Below are 14,154 nucleotides of genomic sequence, written 5' to 3' on the forward strand. Positions count from 1 at the left end.
AACCCATATAATACATGTGGCAATAAAAATTTGAAGCCTTCTCATGTTAATATCCTAATAACACCACATTTATGACTGTAACCTGTGTATGATCTGCTATAACTTACCTGATTTTTGTACTAATACACAGGTAAGATTGTGTATTGCATGTTCCTTCAGGTGCACTTTGTTATAGTTTATGTCAATATTGGTGAAGGTGTATTTTAAAGCTAGAACACGATCCATCATACTTTTATAACGTTCCACACATGAGTATATAAATATCTCAAGCAGGTCCAACAGGACAGCTAAATCAATGGACCCAGGGATCACCCACAAAAGCTTTCCAACAGCTGTTTGTAGCAGCAGTTTCATTGCAGACTTGTCCGGAAACTATTGTTATGTTAATTTGGGGGATAGATCCAACATGTAGGAGTTTGAACAGGTTGTATTGACTGCATATGACAGCATTATTTCTTGTGAGGATTAAGTATAAGAGGCAGCTAGGTCAATTATTGTAACATTACTGACAGGGGACAAAACAAGAATCAAGGACAGGAATTCAATCAGATTTTAATAACCAAAATCTAGAAAACCATTCTCAGTATTTGAAATAAAAGATTATCACCTTTCTGTCTAGTCTGCTACTTTTCTCTTTAATTCCTTCAACAGAGATTTTGACCCAAAAGACACAAAATACCTGTGCAACAGGCAGAAGAGGGCCAGACTATAGGTACATTAAATTGAACCATCATTAGAGCATCTGAACTCTGCACGGATTGTTTACATTTCTTGATCATTGACTTTTAGCTCATTAAAACCTTTATGCATCCTGGTAGGTTTGAGAACAAAAATGGTAGGAACAACAGACATGTGATATTTTGATACAAATTTAGAATAATATACCTCAACATTCATAATGCTGTCTCTACTCCAATATGTTCCCTTATGTTAAAAAGATAAACCTCAACCATGACATAAGATGATAGAGAGAAGGAATGATGCATAGTGTTACTATGACATCATGAGGATGTACAGGTAAAGTCAACCTTAAACCTGGTTAATTTTTATTATTACATAAGAATTCATCTCTGAATTGAAATAGTTCTATTTACTGGGTATATGTTAGAAATGAATCACTTACCTAGTGTTTTGTACTGTCTGCTAATTTTCTGATAAATGTTTAGTGAGCAGATGTTTGTTTACATTCTACACACAACAGATCAGGCCAATTATCCCCCTAACTTTGCTCACATATCCCCATAGTAGTACAATACATCTAACTCATGGCCAATGAAACACAATCAAGTATGTTGATATTTTACCAGGAAGTCTGAAGTGACTGCCAATAGTTCCAGCGTCCTTGAGAGACATCAGCATAACGTTGGATCACAGACATCCGTTATAGGGGTCATCATGACAGCTGTACAGATAGGATAGATATAGAGAGGTGACGTACACAATGAGGGGTGGTAGGGTATGATAACACTTTATATATCATCTCTATACTGATAACCTTCAGTTCGTTTACACCACAATTATCATAGCTTACGTATTGCACTTTGTTTACACCAAAATTATCAGAGTTTATGTATTGCAGTGTAACTGATCAGGACCAGGTCAACCACCAGAAAACAGGTACATTGCAATGTAGCTCTATTGGTATTGCATCTGCTTGGAAGTTTTAGGAAGGTCAAATGTGAAAACTTGTCTAATAGTGTATTATTAGCACCTTAAAAATATGTTTGGTGCCTGTGACCAAATCTGTAGCTTCAAGTAAGGAGAGGCCTATGCAACAGGATACTCCAACATGGCTTGTATTCCACTATTCTCTCCAGGGACAAAAAAACCACGAAGGGAATAATGAACTAGACCAATAAGTCACCAGTGACCAGGGAGCTCAGTTGGAAGACCATCAGTGTATAGCTTTGTGGGTCTGGGTTGGAATCCTCATATGGCTGTGTCTTTCCAATTAGTGTTATAACCATTTATACAATGAAACTATTTGTTTTACCCAATATTAAGTTAACCTACAGTTTATATTTATATACAGCTATTCTCAATTAATTCTGAAACGCTTAGCTTTGCTTAGATTTCGTTAAACAGTAATCATGATCAGCAATAAAAGATAAATCCTCTGGACCGAGTTTCATGAAATCTACCATAGAAAAGCATTACAGAAGTTAAGAAAAAAATCTAAGATAAGTAGCCTTCCTTACAATATGTGATACTTTAAATTAAGGAATTTCTTAAAGAATGTTTGTGCAACTGGGACCTAGCTGGTCCTTATATATGTAACAAGAGAGGAGAAAATGTAGCGGCCGGACCGGGATTTGAACCTTGGACCCTCAGAACACTAGCCGAGTGCTCTACCGGCTGAGCTACTTGGGCACCGATGATCGACCTAGTCCAATCCCGCTACACTCCTCCCTCCTTTCTTGAAGTCTTCGCCCTCGAAGACACACAAGACCCCTCCAAATACCACCACCGTGGGTTATTTAGTTGGGCGCCAATTCTGTAACAGGAGAGGAGAAAATGTAGCGGCCAAACTGGGATTCAAACCCGGTACCCCCAGAACACTAGCTGAGTGTTCTACCGACTGAGCTACCTGGTCACCGATAATCGACCTAGTCCAATCCCGCTACATATATATCAATCTGAGTCTTTCTGACCAGATGTAGCATTCAAGAGACTCCGGTAACAACTGGTACTTAAATAACAAAATATTTAATTCCTTAACTTCAAATTCTCCATAAGAAACATTACAGAATTCAATGGAAAAATTAAGGAATTCCTTAAAATTAAGGAATGTGGATGAAACTGGACCAAGGCCACACTGCATTAAAGGATGATATAGATTCCTAGCGCCTATGTCTTGGACCAAACAAAATTTCAAACATTATTCAGGAGCATAAATTATTTTATGAAATATTTACAGGTAAATATAACATACCGGTATTCATTTGCATAAAGTTATATATGTAGCTAAAAGAGAATAATTTCCATATACATGTACCTTCAACGTTGAGTTCCAAACCCACATGCTGTTGGAATGTATTGAATCTACACAATAACTGTAAATCCAACAGACATATTGTAACACTGAAGTTTATCCTATAAGGCACAGAGGCCTATTGTAGGTATACAGGTATACACCACCTTGACAGAAATATTGATTCCTACTGATATAGACCTCAACTCAATGAGCCATGTGACAGGCTTAACTTCACAAGAAATAAAAGAGAGCAAAAATATTCAATATTTTAAATGCCATTTTGCTAATGTCGATTTTTAAAGTACATGATATTTGATTTGTGAATATCGTATAGGGATGTTTATATATACTAGCTGTCAATTAGCCTGATACAGATATATATATATGATAGTGGTGTATAGGATTAGATACTGGACATTTAACTCTGTTCTGTCAGGTATTGGTATAATGCTGCATTAGTAAGAACACCACTCCGCCAGATATGATAATGAAGAGCATCATCTCTACTTATTTTCTATCCTATTTAAAAAGTTCAGTCCACTGTAAAATATACAGTCAAACCTGTCTATAAAGACCACTAAGGGTACAGATATTAAGGAACAAAGACAAATGGTCTTATAGCCAAGTGGTCTTTATACACAGTGTTCAAATTGATTGAGACCCTCATAAAGTGGTCTTATTAAAGAAGTGGTCTTTATACAGAGTAACTCACTAGACAGGTTTGGCTGTGAATGACAATGAAGGACCAGAGGACAAGTGGCACAGTAGTTAAGGTGTCCCAATGTTTTACCAATGAAATGATTCTGGATCTGGTTGATCACTGGCAATACAGATTGATACGTTGGTGTGGTGATATGTCTTTTTTCTGCTCCTCTTACATTTGATGCCTTTGACCAAGCCTTGTTAAAATGGTTGTGTTCAGGACAAAGACTAAACACAAACAAATGGTCAATCATTTTAAAACAAAGGTGGATAACTCTGAAAAAGGTGCTGGTCTGGTCTCTTGTTCCAATGTACACACATCTACACTATATAAAGAATATTGCCACCAAGTTTTGTTGAAATCCCTCCAATAGTTTAGGAGTAGTAGTTGGTCAATGTGTCTACAGACAGGCTTAACAATCTGAATCCACTATATACCTTTATCATACTATCCTTACAATTTGTTAACTTTCAGTGATTTATTCTGAAACCATTTGTAAAAAATCTTATTTTGTAAAAGATGTCAATGTTTTGGACACAAAATTTTCAATGAGAATAACTGCTGATAAAAGAATTCATGCTGTTTCAGTCTGACAATGTATTTCATTTCAAATTCCCTTTTGCATAATATCCTAGGTATACAAAAGACATTGGGCATTAACAGACTATATACAAGCCATCTCCCAAATGAAATTTCAACACCTTTATTTATACATCTTAACATACATAGTATATCTCACTGCAGGACAGTTGTGTTGTGTTGAAATTGAACATAATTACCAACTTAAAGCCACATTGCTTACTTTAAAGATTCCAGTGTGGATTGCTATCCGTGGTATCTGAGATTTAAAGATTAAGGATAACACTGCGACCAAGAGATTATATAAACTAAGAGCATAATCCTGTTTGGAAAATAACCCACATTTTAGATTAAAACTTTGATAATCATGTCCCTTTAAATTATAATTAACAGAACTTTCAACTTTCTGTATGTATCTGTGTTTATTGAGACCCCCTCAAACACCCCTGGTATTCACACTGTATTGTAGAGAAGAATTATAGTGATCAGAACTTACTCCTACATATAATGCAGCTTTAATGAGGTCTTAAATATGATTTATAACTTTTATAGCTAACTCAGGTTTCATGGTACAATTTCATGATTAAATTTGCTTATAATTAAGTCATTGAAATACATTTGGTTGTATCTATTGACCTTCACCATCTGAAATAAACTGCATCTATTTTCAAGGTTGTGCAGATGTGCAACAATAAGGAACGATTCCATAGATACATGATGATAACTTGGGAATTAGACAAAGTGAAGCATAGTACAAAGTCTATTAGAAGTCTGAATAAAGAAATACCGCACATGTTATTCAAAACACCTTATTTAATTACATCCATCTCGAGATATATTGGAAATATAACTTGCATACAAGTATAATGTACATTGATTTTTTTCAAGGGTTTACTGGTATGCATGTAAAATATTTTTTAACTTTGATTGTCAAACCTTTCAAATACATGACTGCATAAAATTAAAGAATTTATTGACATATTTCCAAATATCGTCAAAACCATTCTTATTACAGTAGTTGAAGAAGACTTAGTCACTTCTGTGAAATGATGTTAATGCTGGTTTCTTCCAGAGGATCATCACAATCCTGTTCAAGGTCTATATTTAATATTATCTTAATGTCTGCCAACATTGAAGGAAATGTTATGTGCACATATTAACGAAATTGTTTGTCAACATAAATAAATAAACCTGCCAACAATCAAACAGTGATGATTTTTTTCCCCGAGTAAATGACACGAAAAAACAATTCAAAACTTCACATTTTGTTAAAGACACACAGATTATTTGTCATACAGTTCTCATAACCATGACGATACAATGACAATTTGACTTACTTAGGTGGGTAATATCCCTGTCATCCGTTGTCTAAATGTACAGAGCACTAACTATATCCAGTATGGTTCCACGTTCACACTTCACTACTAGTACTAATGTCTTCTAAGCCATTCCACTGTTAAATACCCAGGTCCCAATACACATGGTAAGATTACGGTAGAGCTGTTAAAAGTCTGATGACCTCAAATTACAAGGATCCCAACACTTAAATTTCAAAGTCATTCAATATTTGCTAATTTTCAATTCAAATGAATTTATCTAATGCCTTTTATCTTTTAGTTAGAAAAATTGATAGACTTTGAAGTGGTGTATGTAAATTATCTCCCTTTAATCATCAACAACTATTGGAAACTAACTGTCTATAGAGATTAACTTCCGATACCCACGGCAGGATTGGATGTATTAGCATCTCGGGTAAACAAAAAATGTTTTTCTAGGTCTCTTTTGAAAAATTAATGCCTTATATTTGAAGCCTTACTTTTCTATTTTAGTTTAAAATATAAACATACTTTATAGGGATGTTCACTCATAATACCTAAGCATTTATAAATCGAGGCACCAATTCTAATATAACTGGGATTGGTTTCTGAACTTCATTAGTAGTTCTATCTTCTAAATCAAGTTTATGTACTGCATGTACAGGATTTCTAAACTGTATCTCTTCCAGTAAAGACATTTTTATTGGAATTTGTTATTCTAAATGTTTATGCACCAGACAAAAACTGATAGAAAATTTACACCATTAGTACCAGTAGACTTATAGGTATTAGTATATATATATTTAAGATATATCTATCATTCATTGGGTGAAATGGGTTTTTTATCATTAGAAATAATCAAAACCATTAGATGCAAGTTTAGAAATACTCATTGCAAAATTTATGTCTGCATGATTTTGATACCAGATAATCAAATAAAGTAGATATAATGTGTGTAAAAACTGACATGCAAGTGATAAAAGATAGAAATTTTGTAACTTGTTCCTTTTACTTCAGTGAACAATTCACAACATTTTAGTACTTCTGTTTCTTTATTTTGCACTAAAACATTTTGAAGGAAATAACTAGCAGCAATTCTATTTTTGTCTTTCAAATCTTTCTGTCCATCTTCTTACTGTAGTTTTAGATATCTAACAGTGAACATCACATTGCGATAAAGAGGACTGCTTCATAGGTAATTGAATAACAAGTTAATGTAATCGGCACATGATTCAACCATGTCCATATAAAAATAAAACTTAGAAGATCTAGAAAAATGACAATTACCTATCTTTTTCATTCTTGTACTTCTAAACTAGTGAATATTTACCATATGTATATTACCTAGTGTATTTACTGGGCCAGAACAACCTTTACTCTTACCGCAGGTCATCATGTCATTAGTGCAAAGATCGACCTATCACATTCAATAATAATACATAATAATTTGTTCAATTTTCAATTACAATATTTTAAACTCACGAACATTAAAAAACCATTTTGAAGGCCATCTTGAAAGTTGTGTAAAAGTAATATAAAGACTTTCATTTAAAATATGGGATTAAAACACTTTATTACATGGGTGAACATTTTGAAGAGAAAATATCACCTTATTTCATTTTCACAGACGAGATAGGCCTAAGATATGGTAAGAATAGACATCACGGGAAGGTTAAGATTTAAATAAGAAATTTAAGCATACAGATAAAATAACAATAATATTAGATACAAAATAACATCAATATTACACATACAAAATCAATATCATAGCGACTTAATTAAATCCAGCCAAAATGACATTTTTAAAAAAAAATTTAAAAGAAATACTCTGTGAAAGTTTTGGGTAATAAACTCCTCCCTACACAGCTATTATAACATATTAAAGTTTGACCATTTTTCAATTATAAATACATTATAAACCCAATTTTACATATATATCCTGCCTATAAAGAATTCAGTAGACAATCTGTCAAATTTTATGTGTACAGTTAAATCATTAAAAGAAACTAATGCCTATCTATATATTCATCACAGCTAAATTTGACATCCAAAAATAATAATTTTTTATATCTATTATAGAGTTTTGTCTTTTTCGAATGAATTCAGTAAAATAAGCTTGAGAAACATCCGAGGGTAACTAAATAAATAAACAAATCAAAATCATGCGGACAATAACACTATACAAACTCTTTATATACAAATTGATATGACTTACTCAACCATATAGCTGTTTTTAATCCAATCAGCCTACTTCATACTTTCTTCTAAAAGCAGGTGCCCCAGTTATAGTAGTGGAACCTTGAGTATTTGAGCTGTAATGAAAACAAGGGTAATACATTATAATACTGTAGTAATACTGTTAAAACAACATTTGGAATTACTCCAATGGCTTTTCAGTGATTCTGTGTACAGATCTTTGTGTAATATTCATCTATGTTTACATAAGGAATACCACAACTAGAGATATTTCATTTCACAGGAGTGGAAGTCATAATATTCTTATCAAAATAATATTCAAATTAGATTCTGTACATCAGATTTTGAATTTAAGGCACACTAAATACCTTTCCAAAACAAAAATTAAAAGTTTCTTAAAAATAATAATACATAATAAAAAATATCTATTGTGATATCTTTATAGAAGATGAGGTTGCAACACCGAACAAGATTTCTCGTTAACAGTAGTGAAAATAGATTTTCTCTATCTTGCCCAATCTGGTGCAGTGATAGTCAACTAACTTGACTACCATAAAGAAAAGACAGCATTGTGAAAATTAACATACGAGTTAATCAAATTGTTCAGAATGTGATACTAAGTGTAATTATTATCGTAAGTTAATATCATTTGTGAATATTCAAAATTATCAATCTCGTTTCTTATTATATGTTTTATAAATTTAAAGCCGTTTTGGAAAGGTAGTGGACCTTTAAAGTATATTATTTGTATAAAATCTGTCTCAACCGTTCTGATTCAGTCAAAATTTTTCTTTTCCATCAAAATATATCATATCATAAGTATATTTCATTCAAAGGTAATAAAGATGATAAGTTCATTAATTTACTTGATATTTGATGCTATATATTATCATTGTTGATGCCAATTCATAAATGATTAACATGTTAGTCAAGTACCGTAAACATTTGGATGAAAAATAAAATCCCAATCAAAATCATGATTTAGGTTTTAACTACTAAAACAGAGAAAATGATTGTTTTAAAGGCTCAAGCACAATTATAGACCAAATGTTTGACATGTATATAGATTTCTTTGGATCGTAAAAATGGTTGTATGTAGAATGACACTTGGTGTCCATAAAGTTAAAAGGGTAGAATTATAAAGCATTTAATACACAGGTCAGGCTATAAGCACCATATATCTGACTGTTGTCTACAATTAGGAAGAAAAGTTTTTACCGATTACTACATTTATAGATAGCTTATATATAACATTATACACAGGTCAGGCTATAAGCGCCATATATCTGACTGTTGTCTACAATTAGGAAGAAAAGTTTTTACAGAATGACACTTGGTGTCCATAAAGTTAAAAGGGTAGAATTATAAAGCATTTAATACACAGGTCAGGCTATAAGCACCATATATCTGACTGTTGTCTACAATTAGGAAGAAAAGTTTTTACCGATTACTACATTTATAGATAGCTTATATATAACATTATACACAGGTCAGGCTATAAGCGCCATATTTCTGACTGTTGTCTACAATTAGGAAGAAAAGTTTTTACAGATTACTACATTTATAGATAGCTTATATATAACATTAATACACAAGTCAGGCTATAAGCACCATATACCTGACTGTTGTCTACAATTAGGAAGAAAAGTTTTTACAGATTACTACATTTATAGATAGCTTATATATAACATTATACACAGGTCAGGCTATAAGCGCCATATATCTGACTGTTGTCTACAATTAGGAAGAAAAGTTTTTACAGATTACTACATTTATAGATAGCTTATATATAACATTATACACAGGTCAGACTATAAGCGCCATATTTCTGACTGTTGTCTACAATTAGGAAGAAAAGTTTTTACAGATTACTACATTTATAGATAGCTTATATATAACATTAATACACAAGTCAGGCTATAAGCACCATATACCTGACTGTTGTCTACAATTAGGAAGAAAAGTTTTTACAGATTACTACATTTATAGATAGCTTGTATATAACATTATACACAGGTCAGGCTATAAGCGCCATATATCTGACTGTTGTCTACAATTAGGAAGAAAAGTTTTTACAGATTGCTACATTTATAGATTATAAGCTTGTATATAACATTAATACACAGGTCAGGCTATAAGCGCCATATATCTGACTGTTGTCTACAATTAGGAAGAAAAGTTTTTACAGATTGCTACATTTATAGATTATAAGCTTGTATATAACATTAATACACAAGTCAGGCTATAAGCTCCATATGTCTGACTGTTGTCTACAATTAGGAAGAAAAGTTTTTACAGATTACTACATTTACTGATAGCTTATATATAACATTAATACACAAGTCAGGCTATAAGACTGTTGTCTACAATTAGGAAGAAAAGCTTTTACAGATTAATACATTTATAGATAGCTATATATAACATTAATACACAAGTCAGGCTATAGGCAATATCTGACTGTTGTCTACAATTAGGAAGAAAAGTTTTACAGATTACAACATTTACAGATAGCTTATGTATAACATTAATACACAAGTCAGGCTACTGATCTACAATACTTTACAGATTACAACATTTACAGGCTTTTATAACATTATATCAGGGTTCTTAAAGGAGAAATATGTGGTTGAACAATTTAAATCGACTAGAAATGTGTGATACTCAGAAAGCGCCATTCTCATTCAGAAGTAAGTATTACTACATATTTTATTTCCATTCATTCATCTCCACATTTTGGCTTTATCCTTACAATGTATTGACTTGAATTGAATATTTGTGTTAAGTAATGGTATCTAGATGTTACATGACATGTTACAAAAAATAGATCTTAAGTAAAACGAGATAGATACTAATAAGCTGATGGCCTTGGGGGACTTATAATAAATGTTGTCATTGACAAATGACAGAGATATTAATATAGAAACTTGATTAGCAGAAACATGCATTACTGCCAATATAGTGTAAAAATATCAATGGCCTTGACAAAGTGATCAGTTACATGGTGATGACCTTGAGTGAGAAGTTATGGGATAATGACCTTGATTGAGAATAGATTATTGGGGTCATGACCTTAATTGAGAATAGATTAATGAGGTCATGACCTTGAGTGAAAAGTTACATTTATCAGATTATGAATTCATGATGGTATTGAGTGAAAAGCCATGGAATCTTATGAGATTGAAGTCATGAAATCATAACCTCATCCTCGATACTCCAAATGTTACTATCACTGATATTATATCCATCCCTGGACTATCTCATAGTAAAATTGGAGGCAATAGAAGACACGGGTAATTTGATCTCAGGGCCAGAGTCTCTCGGGCTATTGACTGTGTTGCTTTGATGTTGGGTGTTGCTGACTCTCTGTAATCTCCAAAAAAAATTCTTGTAGGCCTCAGTGGTTGGTCAGTTTTTTGCCTCCTGAACTGCCTCCAGTTATACTTTGAGATAGTCCATTGGTGGATATAACATAAGTGATAGTAACCCATGGAGTACTAGGATGTCATAACCTTGTTAATGAAACTATAAAATATTGCTTTGAAGTAAAATAGAAATAAGTTATAAACTTCTGGCGAGTATTTAAAGATTTTTTTTTAATTAATGGAGCTTTAAGATCTGAACTATTTATACCATACCCAGAGACATTTTGTCAGATATTGGGATTTTTGACAGATTTAATACGGATATCAAAGTTATAAACTAAACTATGGTAGAAAGGGAGATAACCGTAATTGATGTCGCTTATTTATCATCATGTGCTGTGATTGTCATCCATCGATTTTATATATAAATATTATAGGAAAAATATCAGAACATAAGTTGTCTGAATACAGGAACATTATCATTTGTCATATTGTTCAATAAATTAGTTACAAATATATATCCACCACGTCCACTCAGACTGACTTTGCGTCATACAGTTCTATACTACTCCATTCTTTGTTAAATTCAACTATAATTAGTCTTTATTACAGCTATTACAAATTGTTACAAATTGTTTCAATGGTTGACCAATTAAACACTAGTTAGAAGTACCTTTCTGGCGACGGATTCGGTGGCTGGACCATCTTCCCAGTGTATTTTCTGAGACCGCGTGGTACTGGGTTCCAGGTTCTGCACACGGCCCTTGCAGTTTAGAGCGGGGTCGTCGCACGGTAACGAACATATGCATTGGCACTCTTCCCTATATCACCCGAATTTTGGTTTTATTTGGTTCAACTTCATATCAACAGTCAATGTCACTTGGATATGATAATTAGCTATAGCATATAGTGACGTTGATCCCGTGGTAAAATGTCAAATAACTTTAGCTTTTGTTATGTCATTTAAGTGGTGTTCCGCAAGGTTCCATCCTTGGGTAGAAGAAGAAGTGAAGAGTTTTACGTGCCGTCACGCTATCGTTTCTGAGCACTGGAGATCCTTGGGTTTCATTTCTTTGTGATTTATATATTAGGAGGGTGTCTCGGTCAGGGGACAAAACCCGGGCAGAACCTTTTCAGGGGCGACCCAAACCCAAAAGTGAGACATTATCAAGCAAGACGTTAGGAAGAAGGAAGTCAGTAAAAAAATAAATCCCAAATTTAGTCGCCTTTTAATTACTGTTTCATGCAATGGAGCAGTATACATGTATGATTAATGTGTGTGAAGAATAAAGTAATAAATGGATATTTTTATTCTCTTCTGATAAAAGTAAAGTTATGTGTTTCTATGTAATTCAGTAAACACAGGACCTATGCAATAAAGTTATACCGAAAGTTGAAAATGTAACTCATACGAGCGCACTAAACACGATTGCAATATATTACACACGGTACAATGTGTTAAATTATGAGCGGAGCACATCCTAACGCACTAAATCCATTGACTGCTAGCAAGCTCATTATGAAAACTGTATATATACACAGGGACATGGCACGATTTTTAAACAAATCAGTATACATATATAGTATCAAGGGTAGAGAAAAACACAAGGACCTGGCACGAAATTTATTAACCAATAGTATACATATATATATTATAGTATCAAGGGTATGAACTCGGCGGTCGGGAAATTAAAACTGACCTATTTTTTTTAAAACTGTGATTATTTTAATAAATGGGCTCTACACAACATTTTTTACGTATATCTTACCTTAAAGAGAAATAATATATCTTTCCATTGAGTGCTTGATGAACAGAATTGGCCAAGTATTGACGAAGTTATGGCTTTATGAATCGGGAAATTTACGAAAAAAATGCTAGGTAGACATTACCTTGTCCGGTCGAAATGTCGTCTCGCCTCTAATGGGTACCTCAAAAACCAAGGCAAAATCACAAAATCTACGCTTGTGGTGGTAAACAGTACCCATAACTCTGTTCATCCACAATCTCCTTTGGAGGTGTCATGACCTGTACTTTGTAGAAACTCAATTTAAACATCGTGTAGCTCACTTACTTAAACCATCACCGCCATATTCATTTTTCTCTCGGAATGCTTCTCGATTTTACATATCCTGACTGCATTATCCAAATTATGTAGTGTTATGCTTGTCCGTAAAATAGAGAAGCGTTCCGAAGAACAAATGAACATGGCGGTGATGGTTTAAACTTTACCGATTGACTGGTGCCATTCCTCAGTCGGTCTTATAGACTTACCTAGTGTCTGTAACACAATAAGGAATGTCAATATAATAATTAATAGTAAATCTATTGAAAAGTTGTTTCTATACTCTATATGATCTTCTAGGTTAGTGCTCAATTATCGTGAGGTATTACCTGGGTTTTGACCAACGCCATTAATGTTTGTGTGAGCATTTTCGATTAGCATTTTTTCGAAAACATAACTTTCGTTTTCATTTTATCAACTTTCTATAATTAATTGCCTTGAGAGCTGAAAGTACAAATGTAGTTTCTTGTCTTTGAGTATGACCCATTAGACACAAGTATCTTTTCATGATCAATGTCTTTCGTGGAATTAGGTGAATACCCCCACTTCCATCTTTACTATCCAGACACTTATTTCCATCTTCACTATCCAGACACTTATTATTTCCATCTTAACTACCCAGACACTTATTTCCATCCTCACTATCCAGACCCTTATTTCCATCTTCACTATCCAGACACTTATTTATTTCATCTTCACTATCCAGACACTTATTTCCATCTTCACTATCCAGACACTTATTTCCATCTTCACTTTGTAATTTGTTGAAATTTTCTTGTCGTCAGTGAAAATCAAAAACATTTGTCGCATTCTATATGTCAATTGTATACAAAGTTTTTCTTACCTCCGCCATTTTTCATACAAATGTATGGTATGGTTCCATACATTGCCGAAACTTAATGCAGCCGAGTATTGTTAATGCATAATCCAGCTTCCTATCCCACTGCTCTCTCTTGGATTT

General features: G+C 33.2%; 1 protein-coding gene across 11 annotated transcripts in view; it reads right to left on the minus strand.

Annotated features, from left to right (window-relative positions):
• LOC138318695 (ninein-like protein) overlaps positions 1 to 11,921 on the minus strand; it is a 73,121-nt gene extending 61,200 nt beyond the window's left edge. For 5 of the 11 annotated variants that reach the window (XM_069261314.1, XM_069261315.1, XM_069261316.1 and 2 more), the window contains exon 1: positions 2,996 to 3,146. The gene's annotated coding sequence lies outside the window, so the exon portion shown is untranslated. Of the gene's footprint in view, positions 1 to 107; positions 225 to 1,123; positions 1,176 to 1,304; positions 1,387 to 2,995; positions 3,147 to 5,593; positions 5,719 to 7,787; positions 7,885 to 11,803 lie in introns of those variants that run through there. The other 6 variants (XM_069261310.1, XM_069261308.1, XM_069261318.1 and 3 more) reach the window with 6 other exon arrangements.
• Positions 11,922 to 14,154: the final 2,233 nt, after the last annotated feature.

Source organism: Argopecten irradians, chromosome 3, assembly GCF_041381155.1.
Source record: "Argopecten irradians isolate NY chromosome 3, Ai_NY, whole genome shotgun sequence".
In the NCBI taxonomy this organism is placed as follows: Eukaryota; Metazoa; Mollusca; class Bivalvia; order Pectinida; family Pectinidae; genus Argopecten; species Argopecten irradians.